General features: G+C 53.3%; 1 pseudogene across 1 annotated transcript; it reads right to left on the bottom strand.

Moving 5' to 3' along the window:
* Positions 1-16,039: 16,039 nt before the first annotated feature.
* Positions 16,040-17,759, bottom strand: LOC309681209 (feather beta keratin-like; annotated as a pseudogene). The gene is made up of 3 exons: positions 17,743-17,759; positions 16,676-16,748; positions 16,040-16,354 (listed from the first exon to the last, which is right to left on the bottom strand). The product of its transcript is annotated as a feather beta keratin-like (transcript).
* Between the last annotated feature and the right edge of the window lie 3,962 nt (positions 17,760-21,721).

Consider the following 21,721-nt stretch of genomic DNA (forward strand, 5'->3'; position numbering starts at 1 on the left):
CAGGTGTTGCTGCTGGAGGAGGGAGCAACCCAGGAGGAGCATTTCAGGCACAGGAAGAACACATCACTGCTCTTCCCCGTTTGTTCTTTTGCTCCCCCAACAGAGTCGCTTCCGGCAGCTCTGTTATCTCGGGACTGGGAGGTGTTTTTCTCACTCTCTCTCACTCGACCAGCAGGCAGGTTGGTGTCAACATGCACCTCGGTTTTCTCGTCCTCACGGCCTGCCTGGGGCAACTGCTGGGTAAGTCCTGGTTTTTCATCAGCACATACTTCTTTTTCTCCCAAGGAAACCCTTGCCACCCTTATCAGGATCATCCAGAGAACTACTCCTGAATAACAGGAAAATGCTGGGAAATATTAGCTCACATTTGTCGTTTGGCATGTGTTCTCTCAAGATGCTCTTAGTGTTTGAAAGGAGAGAGAAGAGCTACCTCAGACCCTTTCTCTGTCTTTTCTCTCTCCTTCAATCCATTTCTGTCTGCCTCTCTCTTCTCCTCCACCTGCTGTCACCATAGGAGACCTCAGCTCGCCCTCTCTCTCACCTTTTTCCCTTTCCAATGCAGCAGATTCTGTCAAAGCTGTTACAGGGACTTTAAAGCTTTCATGCCACTGACGTTAACCGGGCGTCCCCTTCTGCCTCCTGGCAGGCACATGTCTGCTGTGGCTTCCAGTTTTCTCCTGATTGTCGACAGAGGGATCCCTCTTTTCAAGCTCATTATTGCGGTTACGCAGGGAGCCAGGAGCCCTCAAAGATGAGTGGGATGGGAAAGCAGGATGAATCTTTTTGCCACAGGTCCATGGCCCCTCTCCCAGCTGGAGGGGTGCTGCTCCTAGCACATGAAGGTCAGGCTAGACAGGCTGTTCCCTGGTCCTCTGAGAAGCAGGAGCAGAAGCTGGGAGGATGAGCAGGGACAAAGCACAGGTCTCCTCAGGCTCCACACTGTGATGAGACCCCTGAGCTACTCCTCTCCACCTGACTGTCCCCAGGGCTCAGGATATTCCTGCAGTGCAAGGGACAGGGAGCCATCTCCCTGCTTTGTATTCCTTGTTTTCTTCCCAGAGTGTTTCCCTGCACAGCTGCTGACCTTCACTTTATTCCAGGCACCATGGGACAGACCACTGTCACCCAGCAAGAAGGACAAGTCACGGTGAAGCAGAGAGACAACTTCCAAACAACCTGCACATACCAGGCCCCCAACTTTAATGCCTTGCTGTGGTACCAGCAGAGGAAAGGAGAAGGGCCACAGCGTATCTCATATCAGGCAGCAGGTGGTCGCAAGCAGAGCGGCCGTCTCACCACCTGGCTGAACACCACGGGGAAGTACAGCGTCCTGCAGCTGGAGGAAGTTGAGGTCTCTGACTGTGCTGTGTACCTCTGTGCTGTGCAAGACACCCTGGTGCAGGGAGCTTCCTTGGCTGTGCAACAACCCAGGGGAGGGAGGGGATGTGTCTGTGCAAGGCTGAGGGTGTGGGAAGGGGCCCTCAGCTCTCGCCTGGCAGCACTGCTTCCCCTGTGCAGCCATAATTCTGCAGTCCAAGATCCAAGGGCCATTGCATGTACATATTAGTAATTTGTTCATCTTGACCACTATTAATAACCGCAGGCACATCCATCCTCCCTGAGAGCAACTGGGTAGCCCTTGTCTAGAGACAGAGACACCTTAAAACTGGTTTCATATCCCTCTTGGACTTCAGTCATGTCAGCTAAAGGAAAGAGGTGCTCTAACTTTCATCTCCTATTTGCATGAGTAATGATTAAAAAAAAAACCAAAAAAAACAAGAAACAAATGCAGACAAGAAAAAGCAGGTGTCTCATCTACCTCACTGGTAGAAACAAAGAATGCATGAAAATCTCCCTGGTGGTCTTTGTGGTCTCCTTCAGGGAGACCTGGGGGTCTGGAACCACCCCTGCCACCTCCTATGCCAGAAGCAGTGCTGCAGCAGAGCATTGTGTGTCTGCTCCCAGCCCAGACTCCTGCAGGCTGCAAATGCTGATTCTGCACACAGAAATGAGGTTGAAGGAGTGAAGTTGCTCACAGGTTTATTTGCAGGTAAACGCATTCACTTCAAAAGCCAACACCCTTCCCTCACCCTACATAACAGCTGAGAGGAAAAGGAGATTTTGTATCAGCGTATCAGCGTTTTAGTTCACATGTCTGTGTTGAACTGGTTGCCTCCCCTCTCAGTAGCTTTTCCTCCCTCCCCTCTTGGGCTTTGCTTGTGAGGAGTTTGAAGACGTGTGAGGTCAGAAAGTGGGCTGAGGCTCTGCTGCCAAACCAACCCTTGAGCAAGGCCTTGGGCAGAGGCGTTTCAGTGGGCCCAGCACTTTCCTGCAGCTGTTCAGTAGGTGCCCTTCCACAGGGGGAAGATGCTCGAACCCCTCTGTGGGTAAAAGCAGTAATCTGCAAAGCTTCTGGACACCCTTGGAACACTTAAGCAGCAGCCCCAGCCTCTCTTCCTGCCGTGCCTCTCTCCTGCTTCTTTCTCCCCTCTGCACAGGAATTGTGAGAGCCTTCAAGGTCATCTTCTGAGGAGCTGCCTCCCAGCAAAACTCCAGGCAGACTAGGAGGAACATCCAACGCCAAGAGGAGGTTGCGAGCCTCCCTCTGGCCTGCTGCAGTCCCCACGCTGCTCACTCGAGGATACCACTGCTCAGGCTCCCCAGCCACAGGCCATGTTCAAGAGGGCATTCCTAGGGAGAGACAGAGCAAGGCAGGCCACTGGCTCTGGAGGAGCCTTCCTCAGCTTCTAGTAACAATGCTGTAAGAGGCCCACAGCACTGTGTCCCACACTCCTCTTCCTTCCAGTTGATATTTGGTGCCCTTTGGCTGTAGCAGAGTTCCTGCAGGGCATCCCTCGGGTTGCCCTGAGGAGGGAGAAGTGCGTCAGGTTCCCCCCATGGCTGGCCTGGGTAGAGCAAAGGGGATCAGAAGCCAACATGAGAGGAGAGGGAAAGGAGAGAGCAGAAGGAGAGAAAGGCAGACATGGGCCATGCTTTCAGGCTGATCCCCTCCAGGCTTCCTTTGCAAGGGGAATTGGAGATGTGCAATTTCGTCAAAAGAGAATGGCCAGGAGCTCCATCCTCCCTTCATTCACATGGCAGCTCACAGAGAACCACATGTGCACGCATACCCAGTTACACAGGAACCCCTGCGTGAGCACACACATTCACTGCCAGACATGTCATCACATGAGTGTTCACATGTGGGTATACACCTTTGCACACTCACACTTGCATGTAGATATAAGTGCAAGGTCCTGTACAAACACAGATATAGATGTGCTCATCTGCACGCACATGTGCCCACGGACACACATACACAAACTGACAGCACACACACTCACTTGCTCAGCTGCAAAAACGTGCGTGGACACAAACACACGCACAGACACACACAGAAATGCCATTGTTCCCCCCCACATTGGCAGACACTCACTCTCACATGTGCATTTGCAAATGCCGACACAAATGCAAAGCCGGAGGCACAAATATGTCCTCAGGCACAGACAGATGCGTGTGCACATGAGGAAGCACAGCCTCTCCCCACACACAGAGAACCAGTACTCCCACAGCAGCTCTCTGCCTCTGTGCCCCTGACAACTTCAGGCAAGTCTTTGTAGGAGAGACAAAGTCAAAGCTGGAGACCATCCCTATTGCTGCAGCTCCAGGGGTTCTCCACTTTACAAGTCAAAATAATGCCAAAGTTTTGCCAGTTCTGGCCCATCCCTGGTGATGGCTGTAGGGCAGTTGTGGAGGTGTGGGACCAGTTCCAGCTTCAGTGCAGGCAGAGGTGCCACCCCGACACACTCACAGGGCAGCAACGGGTTGTGTGTCTGGGGTGAGCCTGATGTCCTGCGGCTGCAAATGCTGGGGCTGGGACACCAGGGAGGAAGCTGGCCTGGTGAAGAAGTTGCCAGAAGATAAAGACTCTCTCTTCACAGGCCAACTATTAATTAGCAGCTGGCATCAGGAGGAGATTCCATATTGCCTGGTCCAAGCCCTCACATCTGTCAGTTAGCCTGGCTCAGTCGAGCCTACAGAGCTGCCCTGCTGTGTTGACTGTCTCCTCATCTGCTTTTAGGTGCAGGTCATCTGCAAGGTGCCAGCCAGATGGGTTTGTTAGAAATCTTCTCAGAAAGCAGCTGCAGCATTGCTTAGGCTAAACCAGCTGCTGCCATTGTTAGCCACTGGGCAGCCATAAGAGATGTGTACCATGCGTGTAAAAAGCACGCCCGTGCCAGGATTTTCAATCGCTGGCTGGTGAGCTTGAGGGATGTGTCTGTCAGAGGTCGGAGTCCAAAGAAAGGTGGATAACCTGCCATCCAGCAATGCTCCTTCCTGCAATTACGTGATTACAATAATACAATAATTTCAAAAATACTCAGGACCACTTTGTGGACCCTCCAGGTGCTGCCTGGCCATGTTCTGAGATCTGGAGGACCTGCTTTCCCCAGTGCCCTCACTCTGCCCATCCTTGCAGCCCTTCTCACGCAATAGCTCATGGGTTTCCCCAGCCCTGCCCCATTTCTGCTGCAGTGGGACCAGGCTGTGCAGCTTTATGTAAGATCTCCGTGGGAGAGCAGACCCCCAGTCAGAGGTGGGCAACAGGCCCTGCCAGGAGAAGAGTTGGTCTTGGGGAAAGCTACTTCATGCATGGGGGAAGGCCAGGCAGCCCAGACAGCCGTGGGTGCTTTGGCACTGGATGGTGTCCTTTGGGGGCCCTGTCTCACAGGAACTGGGGGTGTGTGAGAGAGATGAGTGCTGTCATGTGTTGCCTGGCCAGGCTGATTTCAACATGAACCTGTGAGTCTCCTCAGCCCTGCACATCTGTGTAACTGCTGAGCTGTGCAGGGAACTCTTTGGGGGCAGGGGGTGAATAGGTTTCCTGCCCTTACTACCCTTGTCCTTAGGTGCAGGTCTGTCCTGGTTCCGGCAAGGATGGGGTTAATTTCCCCAAGGAGCCGGCACGGAGGCACGTATTCCATACCACGTGACCCATGCCCCGCTAGAAAAGGAGCTAGCCGGGGAGGGGCAGTTACTCACCACTCGGGGGCTGGCTGCGGTGGTGTGGGTCTGGTCGGTGCGGTACTGTAATTGCGTTCTTATATTCCTTTACCGGTGTTATTGTTTTTCTTTTTTTTTCTTCCCGTTGTCTGTTCTGTTAAATTATAATATTTCAACACACGACTTTTGCCCTTTTCTGCTGATTTTTCCCACGGCTGTGGTCGTCGAGCGAGCGGCTGCGTGGTTCTCTGTTGCTGGCTGAGGCCAAACCACGACAAGGTCATGCTCCCTCATTCAGGGCACAAGGGGGAGGATGAGGAGGAGAAGAACGGGGGCTGTTTTGAAGGCTTTTTCTCACACCATCTTCACTCCTACATTGTTTGGGTCCATTTCCTGACTGAGCTTCTTTTCCCAGACCAGGGCTATCCAGGTCAGGAGGACCTCCCTTCTGCACAGCCTTGTGGGCTGCTGACTTCTCTGAGCCTCCAGTAGCACTGGGCTCCTCTCTAAGGGAAAGCAGTGGTCCACCTCCCTGTTGCAGGACATGTTCTGAGGCCAAGGGATGATATCTGAAGAGAGATGCTGGAATACAGGGCCTGATGCCCCCTGGCTGTGGAGGAGCAGAGTATGTCTTCCTCAGCTCCAAGAGAAAGTGACTGGAAGGGACCCATTGCCCTGTGTCCCACCTTCCACTTCCTGTCCTGCTTGTGCCCCCACATTGTCCCCCACCAACCAAGGCACTGCTTTTCTTCCTTGGCAATACAAGACAATTTCCACCATGAAAAGAATTACATGGAGGCAGAGGTCAGGATGCAGAAAACTTTAATGATTCTGAAGTGGGAAGCAAGTTCACTTGCAGAGGAGGCAGCCAGAGCGGGAAGGGCACCAGCAGTTGCCAAAAGTCTGCGCTCATTGCCCACGGTTGAGATGCCACAGAAGGCCAGCAGATGCCCCATGTTGGCTTTGTGGGTCTTGCAGCCCAGGAGAACAGAAGACAACAAAGAGATGGGAGAGAGAATAAGGCAGGGAAGTTAGACTTTGGTCATGTTTTCAGAGAGCGCAGCTGACCCCTTTGGAAAGGCAGGACTGGATGCACAGCCTCTCTGAAACCCATGGCCAGCAGCTTTGTCCTCAGTCCAACATCAGCTTCTAGGTTCCTGGGGGTCTTTGTATGGGTTCTTACCAGTGGATTTAGCAGGGGGGGCACCTTCTGCCACTGTAGCGGCTGGAAATGCCAGAGAGGTCACAACACCCAGAGGTGATGGGCACTCCATCACAGCTGAGGATGCTGCCAACAGCAGCAGAGGTGGAGGATCCCACAATGGTGTTCTGTGGGAAGGAGCTGAGGATGGGTCCGGGCAGGGCCACCACCACGGGAGGGGGCTCAATGACGACAGTGGAGTTCTGGCACTGCCTGACACAGGGCTCATTACAGCTGTTGGCCAGCGGGGTCGGGCTGCAGGGCTGGCAGGGCAGGCATGGTCGGCACTGGTCGTAGCAGGACATGTCTCTGGGCTGCAGGTGCACCTGGGAGAGAGGGACAGAGAGGCAGGCAGAGTACAGGAGCAGCTTTCCAGGGGTCTGTCACTCCAGCACAAGTATGTCAAAGGCACCCGCTGAGCCAGCAGGTAGGAAATGTGCTGTGAGGCAAAGGGGTTCCCAGACACAGTACTGTAAGCATCACCCAGGCCCAGCGAGGCTGCTGCCAACCTCTTCAGTGAAGGACGACCTCAGCCAAGTTCCAGATCTTCTTTGCAAGGCAATGCAAAGTGATGGCAGACCCAATGAGGCTGCTGCCTATCTCTTCAAAGAAGAGCTCCCTCAACCAAGTCTCAAACGCTCTCTGAGTCAGACCTTCAGCCCTCTTCCCCCTCTCACGGCAAGCAGCACCACAGCCCAGCATAAGATGGAGGAGTACACATCTGCATGGGGAGAAAAGAGCACGGGGAAAGGGCTTCAGACTCACCTGGTTCTCAAGGTGAAGGAGAAGAGAGGAGGGGATGAGAGAGCGAGGAGTTGGGCTGGCTTTTATGGTGGCCCTGACCTGCCCCAGGCCTATGGAAGTGGCAATTTTCTGAGCTGGTCATGATGAACAGAAAACATCCCAGCTAATGACATGGGCTGGGTGGTTGTTTTCCCCAATGCCGCCTTTTCATTTCCTGGCTTATGCCGTACACATTCCCCCACAGAGACTTCTTCTGAGTGCTGGGATTGAGGGGCCCCAGGATTTCTGGGGCAGGAATGTGTCATTGCCGGCAGAAGACTCAGCTCAAGTGCCGGATGGGTGCAGTGTGGGCAAGTGATGTTGCTCTGCGGCAAACGGGTGGGGTTGCCTGTGGCTGCTTTGACAGGAGTGGGCGCACCATCTTCCAGCCCTGCAATCCTTGGCTGGTCACCCAAGGGCTTCCCTGCGTGAGGATGTGCCACGTCTTCCTCTCCCTCCCAATTCACTCCAGTGGTCACTTGTAGGGTGCAGGTGGGCTGCACTGCTGGGTTTCACAGACTCTTTTAATCTTTTACCCATGAAACTAAGCAGCCTTCTCCAAGCTATGCGTATGGAGGGCTGCAACAGTTGTTTCCCCCATTATTTCAATGATGCTGAAAAGCAAAGTTATGTGGGCCCTCTACCAGCACCGGGATATTATGTGTGGACAGTGTAATGCTTGAAGAGAAAAATCATATCTTGGCATGGCACACAGATAATCAGGGGAATATTTATTCTTTGTAAACCACCTGCATTACCATTGTCTACAAGATGTAATACACTTGAGGGAGACCTCCAGTTTGCTTAAGTATTCCCTGAATATATCCTCTTCCACCAAGGATATGTCTCCCTTGCTCCTGGTCTGAAGGACGTAGGATTCCTCAAGGCTGATCTTGCTCGTAAAGAATGAGGCAAAGAAGGCATTCAGCACCTCAGCCTTTCCATGGCCTGTGTTGTCAGGCTGTGCAGCATCAGAGAAGGCCCACTCATTCAGCAGTGGGACCGCATTTCCCCCAGCCTTCCTTTTGTCACCTGTGTCCTTACAAAAGCCCTTCTTGTTCCCTTCCACGTCCGTTCCCAGAATCAGTGGCAGCTGGGCTTTGGCTTTCCTAACCTCCATCCCTGCATGCTTGGACAGTGTCCCTGTGTTCCTATCAGGTTACTCATCCTTGCTTCCTTCTTGTGTTTTGCGCCGGGAGCTCCTTGTTCATCCATGCAGGTCTCCTGGCACGCTTTCCTGACATTCTGCTCATTGGCATGGACTGCTCTTGAGCTTGAATATTAACCAGATTGTTGGGCCTCTGTTGCCTCCAGGGCTTTATCCTACGCAAATTGTCCAATCAGGACTTGAAAGACACCAAAGTCTGCTGTCCTAAAGGCCCACGTTGTGAGCTTGCTAGTTCCCCTCCTCACTCCCCTCAGGATGCTGAACTCTGCCATTTCACAGTCACTGCAGCCCAGGCTGCCTTTGATCTTCGCATCTGCAACATCTTCCTTCTTGGTATGTACGAGGTCCAGCAGAACACCTGTTCTTGTTGGGTCCTCTGTCACTTGTGTTACGAAGTTGTCATCCATGCACTCTAGGAAGCTCCTGGCTTGCTTATGTCCTGCTGTGCTGTCCCTCCAGCAGATATTGGGGTAGCTGAAGCTCCCCATGAAGACCAAGGCCTGTGAAGGCCAGACTGCTTCTACCTGCCTGTGGAGGGTCTCTGATGGTTCTTCCTGGTCAGGTGGTCTTTAGGGGACACAATGTCCTCTTTATCTGTCTTCTCTTTAATGCTTACCCACGAGCTGTCATTTCACACATCACCCATCCCCACGCAGAGCTCCATGCGCTCCAACTCCTCTCTCACAGAAAGGGCAAGTCCCCCTCCTCATCTTCTCAGCCTGTACTTCCAAAAGAGCCTGTGTCCCTCCACTGAAACATGCCAGTCAGGGGAGCCATCCCACCCTGTGCCCATGATCCCAATGTGATCATAGCCCTGCAACTGCACACACATCTCTAAGTCCTTGTGTTTATTCCCCATACTGAGTGCATTAGTGTACAGGCACTTGACAGAGGCAGCCCAGCACGTTGCCTTCCTAGAAGGGGTTGTGAGGCCAGTGAACCTCCTTTGTAGTTGTAAGCGCTTAGGTGGGGCAGGAAGCCTTCTGCTTGGTGCCAGAAGCCACCAGCATCCATCCTGGGATTGTCCCCCGCAAATCTGCTTTTAGGAATCGACAAGTGGTATTCAAAGAACCACCTTTTAAAAGCACAGGAGCAGGCAATTCTGTAAGTAAGTTCAGTAAGTTCAGCAAGCAGGGCAGAAGATCTCATGGAACTGAAGAGGAAAAAGAAATTGCCCTATCTCTGGAAGGAAGGTCAGGTTTCGCAGCAATGTGACAGAGCTGTGGTTTGCATAAGCAGGGAGAAGCCAGGAAAGGCCAAAGCTCAATTAGAGCTGAAACGGGCTCGTCTTGTGTCAGACAACAAGACAGGCTTTTTGTAAATGTGTTGAGAGCAAGAGGATGTCTAAAGAAAACATTGGGCCAATACTTGTTGAAGGTGGTCACCTGACTAATGGAGATCATGAAAAAATGGAAGCATTCAATACTTCTTTTTTCCTCAGTCTTTAATAATACCAAAAGACCTTGGGCTGCCTGGTCCTCTGAGTTGGAGGAGCACGAGTGCAGGAGCACTGACTTTCCATTTGTGGACACTGAATTTGTAAGGGAACAGTTGTATCAGCTGATTGTTCATAAGTCCATGGGGACAGATGGGATTCATGCCAGAGTACCGAAGGAGCTGGCAGCTGCTACAGCAGGACCCCTGTTGGTCATCTACCAAAGGTCTTGGGAGTCTGTGGAGGTCCCTGCTGACTGGAAGCCAGCCAATGTTATTCCAATTTAGGAGAGCGTGAGGGATGTCGCAGGAAACTACAGACCTGTTAGTCTAACCTCAGTCCCTGGAAAGGTCATTCTGGGTGCTATTGCAAGGCATTCAAAGAACAATGCAATCATCAGGCACAGTCAACATGGGGTCACAAAGGGAAAGTCCTGTTGGACTAATCTGATATCCTTCTGTGATAAGGTCACCCGCCCAGTGCATGAAGGGAAGGTGGTGCATACAGTTTTTTGTGATGTTGATTTCAGCATCTTTAGATGCTGAATTGAGGGACATTCTCCAGATATCAGGTCTGGTGGCTTATGAGAAAGCTTAGGTCTATACAAAGAGTCTTCAAAAGTATTTATCCCACGTTTAGCAGAGCAATCAGAAAAGTGGGAGAATACCTCCTCCTTTTCCAGAAGAAAAGAAGACAGAGTGGGGGAAATCCCCTGGAGAAATCTGAGGGCTCCAGCCCTGTTGTTCAGGAAGTGCCTGATAATATACATCCACAGTATTGGAAGAATACGCAAGTGTTCCGAGGTGAACAAGGGCAGCACAAGCATATTTCTTCTTGGGAAAAGCAGGCAAGTTTTGTGTACAAAAAAGATGTCAGTAAGGGCTCCCACCTGCTTGATTTAGTCCAATGTGTCCTTCAACTTGTGGCCCGCCTGGGAAGACCTAAAGGCTGCAATGTTTTTGAGATCTATGGCTGCAGTGAATTTCCCGTCTTCTGTCACGGGTCATACGACAGCCAGGGTTTCTGGAAACAACTAGAAGCAACTAAAAATGGCTGAGAAGCATCAATCACATCAATCAAATCTAGGAGTGATGAAGTCTTCCCCTGTGCCCCCACCTAATTCCCCTCCCAAGCAATGGTTTGCTACCTCAACAGTCAGCACGCAGATGGGGAGACCACCTAAGGGACACAGATAGGGTTGCAGCGATTGTTTAATGAGTCTGAAGAGGGACATGAAGTCAAGCCGAGTGGAGGCCCCAGTGTGGGGAGGAGTAGGAATTGATGTGAATGTGTTCCCTTTTTGCTGTGGCAGAGTTCCCACAGCGCATCTCTTGACCCACCCGGCAAAGGCAGACAGGCTAGCAGGTCCCTCGAGGCTGGCTTCTCGGGTCCTCACAGCAGGCTTTGAGGGGAGCAGCAGACAACAAAGGAAAGAGAGAAAAGGGGTGAGGAAAAGACAGGAAAGGTAAACATTGACTGTGTTTTCAGAGAGCGCAGGCTGATCCCTTCAGTCTGGCCTCAAAGGGCACCCAGAAATGGTCAGCTGCTCTTAAAACTATGGCATGAAGTGCGATCCTCTGTCCAGCATCCTGTTCTGAGTTCCAAGGGGTCCTTATCCGGAGTCATTCGCAGCATCTTTAGCAGGGGGGGCATCTGCTGCCACAGTAGCGGTTGTAAATACAGGAGAGGTCACAACACCTGGAGTTGATGGGCACTCCATCACAGCTGAGGATGCTGCCAACAGCAGCAGAGGTGGAGGATCCCACAATGGTGTTCTGTGGGAAGGAGCTGAGGATGGGTCCGGGCAGGGTCACCACCACAGGGGAAGGCTGGATGACGACAGTGGAGTTCTGGCACTGCCTGACACAGGGCTCATTGCAGCTGTTGGCCAGTGGGGTCGGGCAGCAGGGCTGGCAGCAGGGCTGGCACTGGTCGTAGCACGACATGTCTCAAGGCTGGAGGTGCACCTGTGAGAGAGGACAGTGAGGAAGGAAAACATGGGGATGCATGAGGAGCAGCCTGTCACAACACCATAAGGCAGCCAAAGAACATGCAGGGCTGGGAGACGGAGCCTGTGCAGAGATGTGTGAGGATTTCTTGGCCTTGTCCTGACAGGGTCCGAAAGAGCCACCAGCTCCTATGCAGCTACTGCACCTGACTCCAGAAGCCACATGACCACAGGCCCAGCTCCCCTCTGTGTCTAACCTTCTCCCCACTTCCCTCTCCCATGACAAGCAGCGCCACGACCTGGCAGAGAACAAAGCTAGCATCAGCTGAGCCCTCCACTGAAGTGAGACCTCCTTTTAGAGACAGCAGAGAAAGAGAAGGGGGTTCAGACTCACCTGGTTCCCAAGGAGAAGGAAGCAAGAGAAGCGGATGAGAGAGTGAGGAGCTGGGCGGGCTTTTATCATGGTCCTTAACTGCCCCAGGCTGCCAGAGGCATCCCTTGCAGAGGGCATTATTTGCTGACAAGCTCCTCCTGAATGCAAAACATCCCAGCTAATGCTATGGACTCCGTTTTGGCGTCCTGAATTAACATCATTTTTTTCCTGCTTTATGCCAGGCGCATTGCCTATTGGAGGCATCATTTGCATGACAGGATGAGAGGCCCAAGCATTTCCAGTGCAAGACACGTCAGCATGGACAGATGACTCCTCTCACATGCTGGGACACTCCAGTAAAGTTCGCTGAAGACACACTAAACAGCTGGCTTAGACAACACACACACACACTCACACTCAAATCGAGACCTCTCATCATCTAGAGTTAACTGAGAAGACTCAAGACACCCAAAGAGAGGCTGTCTACACTGTCCAGGGCACAGGACGTGGACTTGACCAGAGTCATCTTCTGCAAGTCCTGTTTCCAAGGGTTCATTGTGGCAGAGGGAAGACTGATCTGCACTCAGTGAGAGCCAGAGATGCAGCTGATGAGAGTAAGGTGCCCAGCTTGAGCCCGTTCACCCACACAAAAGCCCTTTCCCTGGTATCCATCTGTCCCTGAGTACCATGGGCATGGATATGGGGTTTAGCCATGGGATGGAGGTGCTTGCGGGCTCTGGTGGAATGTCCTGTGGTTCCACTTCTGATCGTATGATGAAGCAAGCCATGTACACGTGACCAGGTAGGCAGGTCCTGCTGTGAGCTTAGTTCAGAGTATAGAGGCCACTACTGGTCAATTGCAGGATCAGTGTCCCCAGAAAGATGATTCACCCCATTTACTGTGGAGATGTGCTTTGGGGTGGGATAAGTCCCACACGTGATCTGATGTCTTCTCACTGACTGTGGGAAACGACTGTAGCGTCTGTTGGAGCAGGTCCAAAGGAAGGCCAAAAAAATGACGAGAGGGTTGGAACAGGTCTCCTATGAAGAAAGGCTGAGAGAGGCTCTGGGGAGAAGTTATTGCGGCTTTGCAATTTTATGAAGGGAGCTCATAAGAAAGAAGGAGAAAGACATTGTGCCAGGGCTTGTAGTGAGAGGACAAGAGGCAATGGCTTTACACTGAAAGGGGATAGATTTAGATTGGACATAAGGAAGAAATTTTTGTATGATGAGAGTGGTGAGACACTGGAAGAGGTTACCCAGAGATGTGGAGGAAGCCCCATCTCTGGAAGTGTTCAAGGTCAGGTTAGATGGGGCTTTGAGCAAGCTGATCTAGTGAGAGATGTCCCTGTGCATGGCAGGGGGGATGGCCTAGGTGGTCTTTCAAGGTGCCTTCTCTTGTGTGCGAAGGCACACATGAGCACAGCCTGAGGAACATGTATGTGAGCATGAACATGCACACACATCACAGAGAACTAGGGCAGCCATTGCCAGCTCTCAGAGTCTGGGATGACTCTAGGCAAGTCCTTCAGACCCTACAGTTAAGGCCATGAATGAGGCACCATCAGCTTTAGTGAGCTCAAGAGCTTGGCACTCCCTCAACCAGCTCTTTTCTCACTAGAAGAGAGAGAGAAACCACAGTGGAATCAAAGCTGTTATGGCCTTTTCAGACATTGAGCCTCTCCCTGTCCCAAGCCTATGGGTCAGGGATAACATAAATTCGAGACATCTATATTGCTGCAGCCACAGAGAATCCCCACATTACAATTGAAAAAACTCCCCCAGTCATAGGTGCTCCCTGCTGTCCTAAGTGATCACCTTAAGGGAGACGTGGGGGTGTGGGACCAGCCCCAGCTCTGTCAAGGGAGTGGTGCCTCAGTGGTGAGCCTAGGATAAGCAACCCTCCCCACGGGCTGCAAACACTGAGGTGGGACACCAGAAATGGTATTAACGTAGCCAAGTAAGAAAGGCACTCAGCCTCTTCAAGGCGTTGCTTCAAATGCCATTTTTGAGCACTAAGACTAGAAAGAAAGAGAGGACAGTAGAGATAATCTTACATCCCTTCAGGTGCTCGGAACCTGGAGCTGCTTACATCAGCTGCTGTCACAGAATGAGAGAATCATGCAATGGTTGAGGTTGGAAAGAACCCCAGGAGGTCATCTGGTCCACATGCCCTGCTCAAGCAGGGCCACTCGGTCAGTTGCCCAGGACTGTGTGTAGGTGGTTTTTGGATATCTCTAAGGAGGGAGACGTGGCAAACTCCCTGGGATACCTATGCCAGTGCTCAGTCACTCCCACAGCACAGTGCAATGTGCTGCCCCCTCTCCAGGGCACAGGACACTGCACTGATCACATCCACAGAAGGGTTACCCCATTTTGGTCAGTCGAGTTTTCGAGCATTTTCTTCAAAGGAAACAGTTCTACACATCATTTCTACTGTCAAACACTATAACTCTGCGAGTTTCTTTATTGGATATGAACAGATAAGAGCAGTTTTCACCTTCTTGTTTCTTAAGGTGTAAATCAAGAGGATAAGCAGGGAAGTAAGAATGATGTAAAGAACAAACACTGCTCTGTCTAGTGACCCTTTTGAGGACATTTGTCACACAGGTGAAGACACATGAGCCATAGAAAGAGGTCACAGCTGTGAAACGGGAGGCACAGGTTGAGGCAGCTCTGTGCTTGTCTTCTGCATAGCAGAGCCACAAGGTGGTTCTCGCTCTGCACCTGTAAGAAGTGAGCATGAAGAGGAAGCAGTGGAGGGTCTCATCACCAGTACTGAGGATGATCATGGCCTTGTAGGCAGAAGCGCCAGCACAAGACATGCCTAGGAGAGCTGGTGCATCACCGAAGATTGGTGGATGTGCTTGGGCCCACAGTAAGCCATATGAGTATTGCATCCAGAGAAGGAGACGGGGAACCGGCAAGCCATGTCCCTACCACCAGCCAGACGCACGCAGCCTGATGCATGATGGCCGCATAGTGCAGTGGGGTGCACATAGCCAAGCAGTGGCCATAGATGATGGGAGTGTAGAGGAAGCATTGGTCCCTGCCTAGGAGCTGGGAGGAGTACAGCTGGGCCGTATAGCTGTGGAAGGAGACGGGTATGCCCCCTGACCTGAGGAAGCCCTCCAGCACCTTTGGAAGGAAGACACTGGAGAAGAGAGACTGAAACGTTTGGTCTTCAGTCATTCTAAGATGAGCAAAGATTCCCTCTCAGTGGAGGACATGCGTGTGTGGATTTCCATCCTTGCACTTGTACGTTTTGCCACGTCAACTGGATTTTTATGCAGGAAATAGGATATGAGAGTGTAGTGGCGACCAAGAGACATTTTCAGTGCTCAGAAGGGGTGACGTTTACATGTAAAAAAATCCTCTGCCCTCCGCCTCCTCCCCCCCCCCCAGTCTCTAGAGTGGGTGGTGGAGGGGAAATGTCATCCTAATGGCTCAAAGGCTTTTTCCTGCATTACCACTTCTGCTATTCTGCAAGCAAATCACCTTCCAGAGCCCCACACCCGTCTCCCTTATACCCCACAGCAGCTCTGGCCACAGGAAGAGGAATATTATTCCTCAAGAGCTCATGGAGCTGATGAGCCCTCAGGGCCTCCTGCCTTCCTGGACATTTGTTAGCTGACACAGAGTACTGCAAGGCCTGATGGTCACTGATGGCAGAGCAGCCAGGGATGTCTGTGAATGGAGAAGGGTCTCCTTGAGCCCTCACCCTTCACCTTTGGCAGCCTGGGGAGAGGGAAGGAGCACATGGACACCAAGCTTGAATGCAACAGAAATTTAATGAGGCAAATGAAGGAAACAAAGTCACTCCAGGTGAGGGCCACCAGTTCATGGAGACCCAGGGGCAGCTGTGAGTCTGCAATCCTTGGCCATGGAGAAGTTCCTGCATCATGTCTCTCTGCCTGCCCATAGAGGGAGAGGAGACAGATGGTTCCCCCCAGGCTGGCCTTGTGGGAACCTTGCTGCAAAGCGGATGGGAAGCAAACAAGGAAAAGGGAAAGAAAAGAAAATCCATTCAGGTCTACTGAAAACAACATTGAATGCAATGATCCTATGCCCAGCACCATCTTCTGAGTTCCTCGAGGTGTCTCCCTGGGGCTCGCCCAACATCTTGATCAGAGGAGGCACCTTCTGCCACTGTAGCGGCTGGAAATGCCAGAGAGGTCACAGCACCCAGAGGTGATGGGCACTCCATCACAGCTGAGGATGCTGCCAACAGCAGCAGAGGTGGAGGATCCCACAACAGTGTTCTGTGGGAAGGAGCTGAGGATGGGTCCCGGCAGGGTCACCACCACAGGAGAGGGCTGGATGACAACGGTGGAGTTCTGGCATTGCCTGACACAGGGCTCATTGCAGCTGTTGGCCAGTGGGGTCGGACCGCAGGGACGGCACTGGTCGTAGCAGGACATGTCTTGAAGTTAGAGGTGCACCTGGGAGAGAGGATAGGGAGGAAGCAGAGCACAAGAGTGGGTGAGGAGCAGCCTGGTTACCCCATCACAAAGGAGACAAGGCCTCTACTTAGTGGGGAGATGGGAGCTGTGTCAGGAGCCACACAGCCTTCATCACCCTACAAAGAGCAGCCTCCACCAGGGAGGCTCCTTCCTAGTGCATAATCCAAAAGCCCCCTCTGCCACGTCCCAGCCTCTCTCTATGCAGACCTTCTCCCTGTTTCCCTCTGTCATGAAAAGAAGACCCAAAGCCCAGGACAGGATCTCACTTTGGAAGAGGAGGAGAAAGGGTTTCATACTCACCTGGTTCCCAAGGAGAAGCAGGCAAGAGAAGTGGATGAGGGAGCAGGGGCTTGGGCTGGCTTTTATACCTGCCCTTCATGGCCGCAGGACCAGAGACACCCTTTGCAGAGGTAACAATTTCCTGACAAGCTCATCTTGAATGCAAACCATTGCAGCTAATGATATGGGCTGTGCTTTGGTTTCCAACCCTGCTGCCTTTTCATGTCCAGATTTGTGCCATGCCCATTCCCCAACGAAGGCTTCTTGTGAGCACAGGGATGAAAGGCCCCAGGATTTCCAAGGCAGGAATGCAGCAGTGCAGGCAGAAGTCTCAGCTGCAGTGCAGCATGGGTTCAGGGCAGAAAAGACACCTCTGCCTTGGTCACTGTGTTGGGGCTGTTTGAAATGTCCTTCTCAGGAAGAAGCTTCAGCCTTCCTCAGCCTGATGCACATGAGCTCCTGTGCATGAGGACATACCCTATCTTTGTCTTTCCCTCCCTCCTCAGCTCACCCCAGTGGTCACTTGTTGTTGCCTCCCCAGGTGTGTGCGTTGTGCTGTTAGGTTTTGACCCCATCCTGCCTAACACTGCTCTCAGGAAAACATTCTGGCCACTTTGGACTTGTCCCCACTCTGTGCAGTGCATGAGTACACAAACAATGGCATGGGCATGTCTGGGGCCTTGTGCTTCCCCAGAGTGTTCCAGCCATGTAGCAGGTGTCCCAGCTCTCCTCAGCAGACTTCACAGTTGGTTTTGTTCCTACGTGTCTTCTTGTCTTGTGTGCACTTATATGCAGCTGTGTTTGTGTGGATGCACTACAGGAGCACAAATTTGTGGATGACTTGATGCTGTTGTGCATTAGTATGTGTATGTGAATCATTGCATGTCTGTAATCACAAGGCAATGTGCCGCTCATGGTGCGGAAACTCCCATGAGCACCACAGAGCAGCAGGTTCCCAGGGTCAGAAGGAGCCCGAGTGCAGCTGAGTGGTGATGGCACCAGCCTGTTGGAGACCTGTCCAGGGAAGAGGCCCTGAAATGCAGCCCCTGTCTCCTGAGCCCTCCTTCTCCTGCCTCTGCAGAGCTCACATTCCACTACTGCCCATTTCAGGCCCCACCAAGGATGGTTTCAGTCCACTTTGCATCCTTAGTTGCATTCAGTGTAACACTACTGGGAGTGCCTCAGCACGGCTGGCAGTCCCTCTTCCTGCCTCTCCAGGCCAGGACACAGCTGCTCTCCCCAGCGCCAGAGAGTTCAAAGGGTGGGGATTGCTTTCTGGGCAAGGGGAAGGCTGAGCAATCCTGTCAACCTTGTGCTGGCCATGTCTGAGTGGATCTGCTTCCAATGCACTGTTCAGTGTGTCTGGGGTGGGACATAGCCCTCCCTCATGCCCAAGCCAATGTCAAAGGGACTTGTGCTCTTCACAGGCCTGGTGCTGTGCCAGGCAGGGGCCAAGACCTTCTCCCAAACAGTCACTGAATGCCACGAACACAGTGCCTAATATCATTGTGCTGTGAGCGGAAGAACAGGCTCTGTAGATTTTGGACCAAAGGCCAAAGAGCTGATGACATATTTGTTGTTCATGCCCAGAATGTTCCTGTCCCACATTGGGATCTCAGTGTGAGTGCCCAGCAGCTGCTTTTGGGAGGGAAGGGATGTTGGGTTCAAGACCACATCCCCCACAGCCAGCTGCGGTCCCACAGGGGTGTCCCGTATAGACCCTCTTTCTGACAAGGGCTGTGCAGAGTGGGGAAATTTTCTAAGCCCATCTGTCCTCCTCAGTATCGGTCAGCCTGAGCTCCCATCCAGCTTGGAGACACTACAGCCGAGGGCCTCACCCTTCCCTTTCGACACCTTTGTGAGATGAGTGCCAGGCAGCTGTGCTGGGAGAGCTCAGCCAGGGCAGATTCCCCTCTCCATGGAGCTGCTGTTTCTGAGCTGAGGCTCTAGTGTAGCCAAGGGCCAAGCTCATTGCTTTCTCAGGAGGTAACAGGCCCTGTGGAGATGGGAAGGGCAGGGGCGGGTTGTACTGAATTTAGCAAGACATTTGACTGTACTGTACTGCCTTTACAATCAAATTGGTGACAAATGGGTTGAGTGATAAGGTGGGTGGAAAATGGGCTGGACTACCAGGCTCAGAGAGTTGTGCTCTTGGTGCAAAGCCCAGCTGACTGACACTTAAGAGAGGGGGTCTAGTAGTAGGGATCAGTCGTAGGACCAATACTGTTAAATGTTTTCATGAACACCATGGAGAGTGGGGAATTGGGAACTCCCGGCATGTCTGTAAGTAACAACGAGAGAGGGAAACGGGTGATAAGTGCTGAATTTTTTACGGGCCACTGAGATGGCGATGCCGTGCGGGGGGAGTCGGTGTGGTTTTTGGGTGCCTTGTCCGCGGGCAGCAGCAATAGCCGGCCGGGCCCCGCCGGCGGCGCCTGGCTGAGCCCCGGGGCGAAGCGGGCGCCGGCGGAGAGGAGAGGAGGCGGTGCGGCCGGAGCAGAGAGCCGGGGCTGGCGGGGGACAGCGAGGCGCGGGCGGCGGAGCGGCGGGATGCGGCAGGGCCGGGGCGCAGGGCTGGTGGGGCTGGCCGCGCTGCTCCTGGGTGCGTGGGGCTGGCGGGGGTGGATGGGGGCCGGGGCTGTGCCCGGGCTCTTCCCCGGGGAGCCCAGCGCCACCTTTGCCTTCTCCTTCTTCAACGGGTCTTTCCCCCTCCTGCATCTCTCCTACCCTTTATGCCCCTTGCCGGACCCTGCGAGTCCCCTCTTCCTATTCTCCTCACTTCTCCACCACCTCTGTCAGTACGAGCCTGCTTGCATGAACCGCTGCCTTTCCATGCAACTTCTCCTTCCCCTCTGCATTCCGCAGTTATTACTGCCCCGAATATAGCCCTTTCTCCTTCACTGTAACAGCCCCTCTCCCTGTCTACTCCTCCTCTCTTCCACCTGCTGCCCAGCCACCCATCTTCTGACCCATCTCTCCATGCATCACTAACAGCTCTCCCTATTCTTCTTCCTTCCCTGCACTCACCCACACTGGGGTCATGGGTGCATGTCCCCATTCATTCCAAACTGGTGCTGTCTCACTGCCCCTCTTCACTGGGACACACCCTACTCTCCTATCTCCACTTCTCTCCAGCCATGCATACATCATCCAACCGTGCACCTGGCACACATACATTTCAAAGTCCCTTCCAGAGTTGTCCCCTTGCACCACTCACCCAAACCAAAGTCACTCTCCATCCATCTTGCTGAGCACATTGTCCCCATTTGTTCTCATCCGGCTCTATCCCACTGCCACTCATTCTGATGATTTTTCTGGGAAAAGATCCATCAGAGCTGGGTGAGCTTTGGTGATTTTTGGCCTGTACTCCTCTCTTGGCAGTAGCTGTGGGCAGAGCCCAGGTGCAGCAGGAGCCATCGGCAGAGACCACCGAGGGCACCGGCATCAACATCAACTGCTCACACCCCAACATACAGACCGTGGATTTAATCTACTGGTTCCGTCAGTTCCCGGGCCGAGGCCATGTACTTATCACGTTCGCTCACAAGGACTCCAAAGCGGTGCAGGACCCGTCGGGGCGGCTGTGGATGGCGGCAGACCGCCGGTCCAGCGGCCTGTGGCTCGCCCGGCCCCGGCGCGGGGACGCGGCGGTGTATTACTGCGCCCTTGAAGCCACGGGGAGAGGAGCCGGGGCTGCGGCCGGGCATGACCCGCCGCGGGCGGGGCCGGGCGTGTGTGTCGCGGTTGGGGGAACAGCCCCGGGCGGGCCCGCCAGGGGGCGCTGCCGCTCCTCCCGCCGGGGCCGCCTCTTCCCGCCCGGCCCCGCCCGGCCCCGCCGCGGGGCTCTTCTCCCGCGCGACGGGCCACGGCCCCGGCATCGGGTCCGCCGAGGCCCCGCAGTTCCCGCTCCCCGCAGCCTCGGGAGATTGCCCCGACGCGGCGTCGCAGCCTCCCACCGGGCAGAAACCTTCTCCCGCCCCTCACCCCCGCTCACCCAATGTCGTGGTTTAGCCCCCGCTGGTAGCTGGGACCACGCAGCTGCTCGCTCACTTCCCCCACTTGGGATGGGGAAGAGTATTGGAAGAGTTAAAAAGAAAATTCCTGTGATGAGGCAAAGGCAGTTTAATCGGTAAAGCAAAAGCCACACACACAAGCAAGGGAAAACAAGGAATTCATTCACCACGTCCCATCTGCAGGCAGGTGTTCAGCCATCTCCAGGAAAGCAGGGCTCCATCACACATAACAGTTACCTGGCAAGACAAAATGCCATAACTCCAAACATGCACCCCTTCCTCCTTCTTCCCCAAATTTAAAAAATGAGCAGGACGTCATATGGCATGGCATATTTCTTTGGTCGGTTGGTATTCGCAGTGCCAGCCATATGTCCTCCAACCTTCTTGTGTTCCCCCATCCGCTTGCAGTCAGGGTGGTGTGAGGAGCAGAAAAGGCCGTGATAGCTTAGCAACAGCTCAAAACACCCGTATGCCATCAACATTGTTTCTCAGGTCAAATCGAGAAGATAGCACTACACCACCTGCTACAAAGACATTTAACTTCAGCCCAGATGAAACACAGCACCCCCACACTCCAACCAGGACAAAGACAGAAATTCTCCCAAACACTGGTCAGGGCGGATGCATGTGGAAGAGGAATAGTGCCCGTCAGCGGTGGCGGTGTCCTGTGGGGACTGGGAAGGAGAGGTTACAGCTGCCGGCCCCACTGCCTCCTGGCGAGGAGCAGCGCCTTTCTGCTCTGCACAGGGCGGCAGGCAGCACACACCCTCCTGCCCACGGGCAGCTGCACAGCACTCAGCCCTGCCACCAGGACTGGCCACTGCTGATTTGAAACCACAACCACTAGTGCTTTCTTGCTTGTAACTCAGTATATTGGCTCAGGTACAAAATTACAAATTGAGTCCTCCAGCTCCACAGCCTACTTCCAAGGTGCTCCTGCTGGTTTTGGAAAAGCATCGTGGAGAGCCAGCAGTTTTGCCTCGGCACCAACATGACAAGGAGATACTGATTGTCACAGACACCTTCAAGTGTATGCCACTGTGGGTGGTGTTCG

This window comes from Vanellus vanellus (assembly GCF_965231255.1).
Source record: "Vanellus vanellus genome assembly, chromosome: 24".
Classification (NCBI taxonomy): domain Eukaryota; kingdom Metazoa; phylum Chordata; class Aves; order Charadriiformes; family Charadriidae; genus Vanellus; species Vanellus vanellus.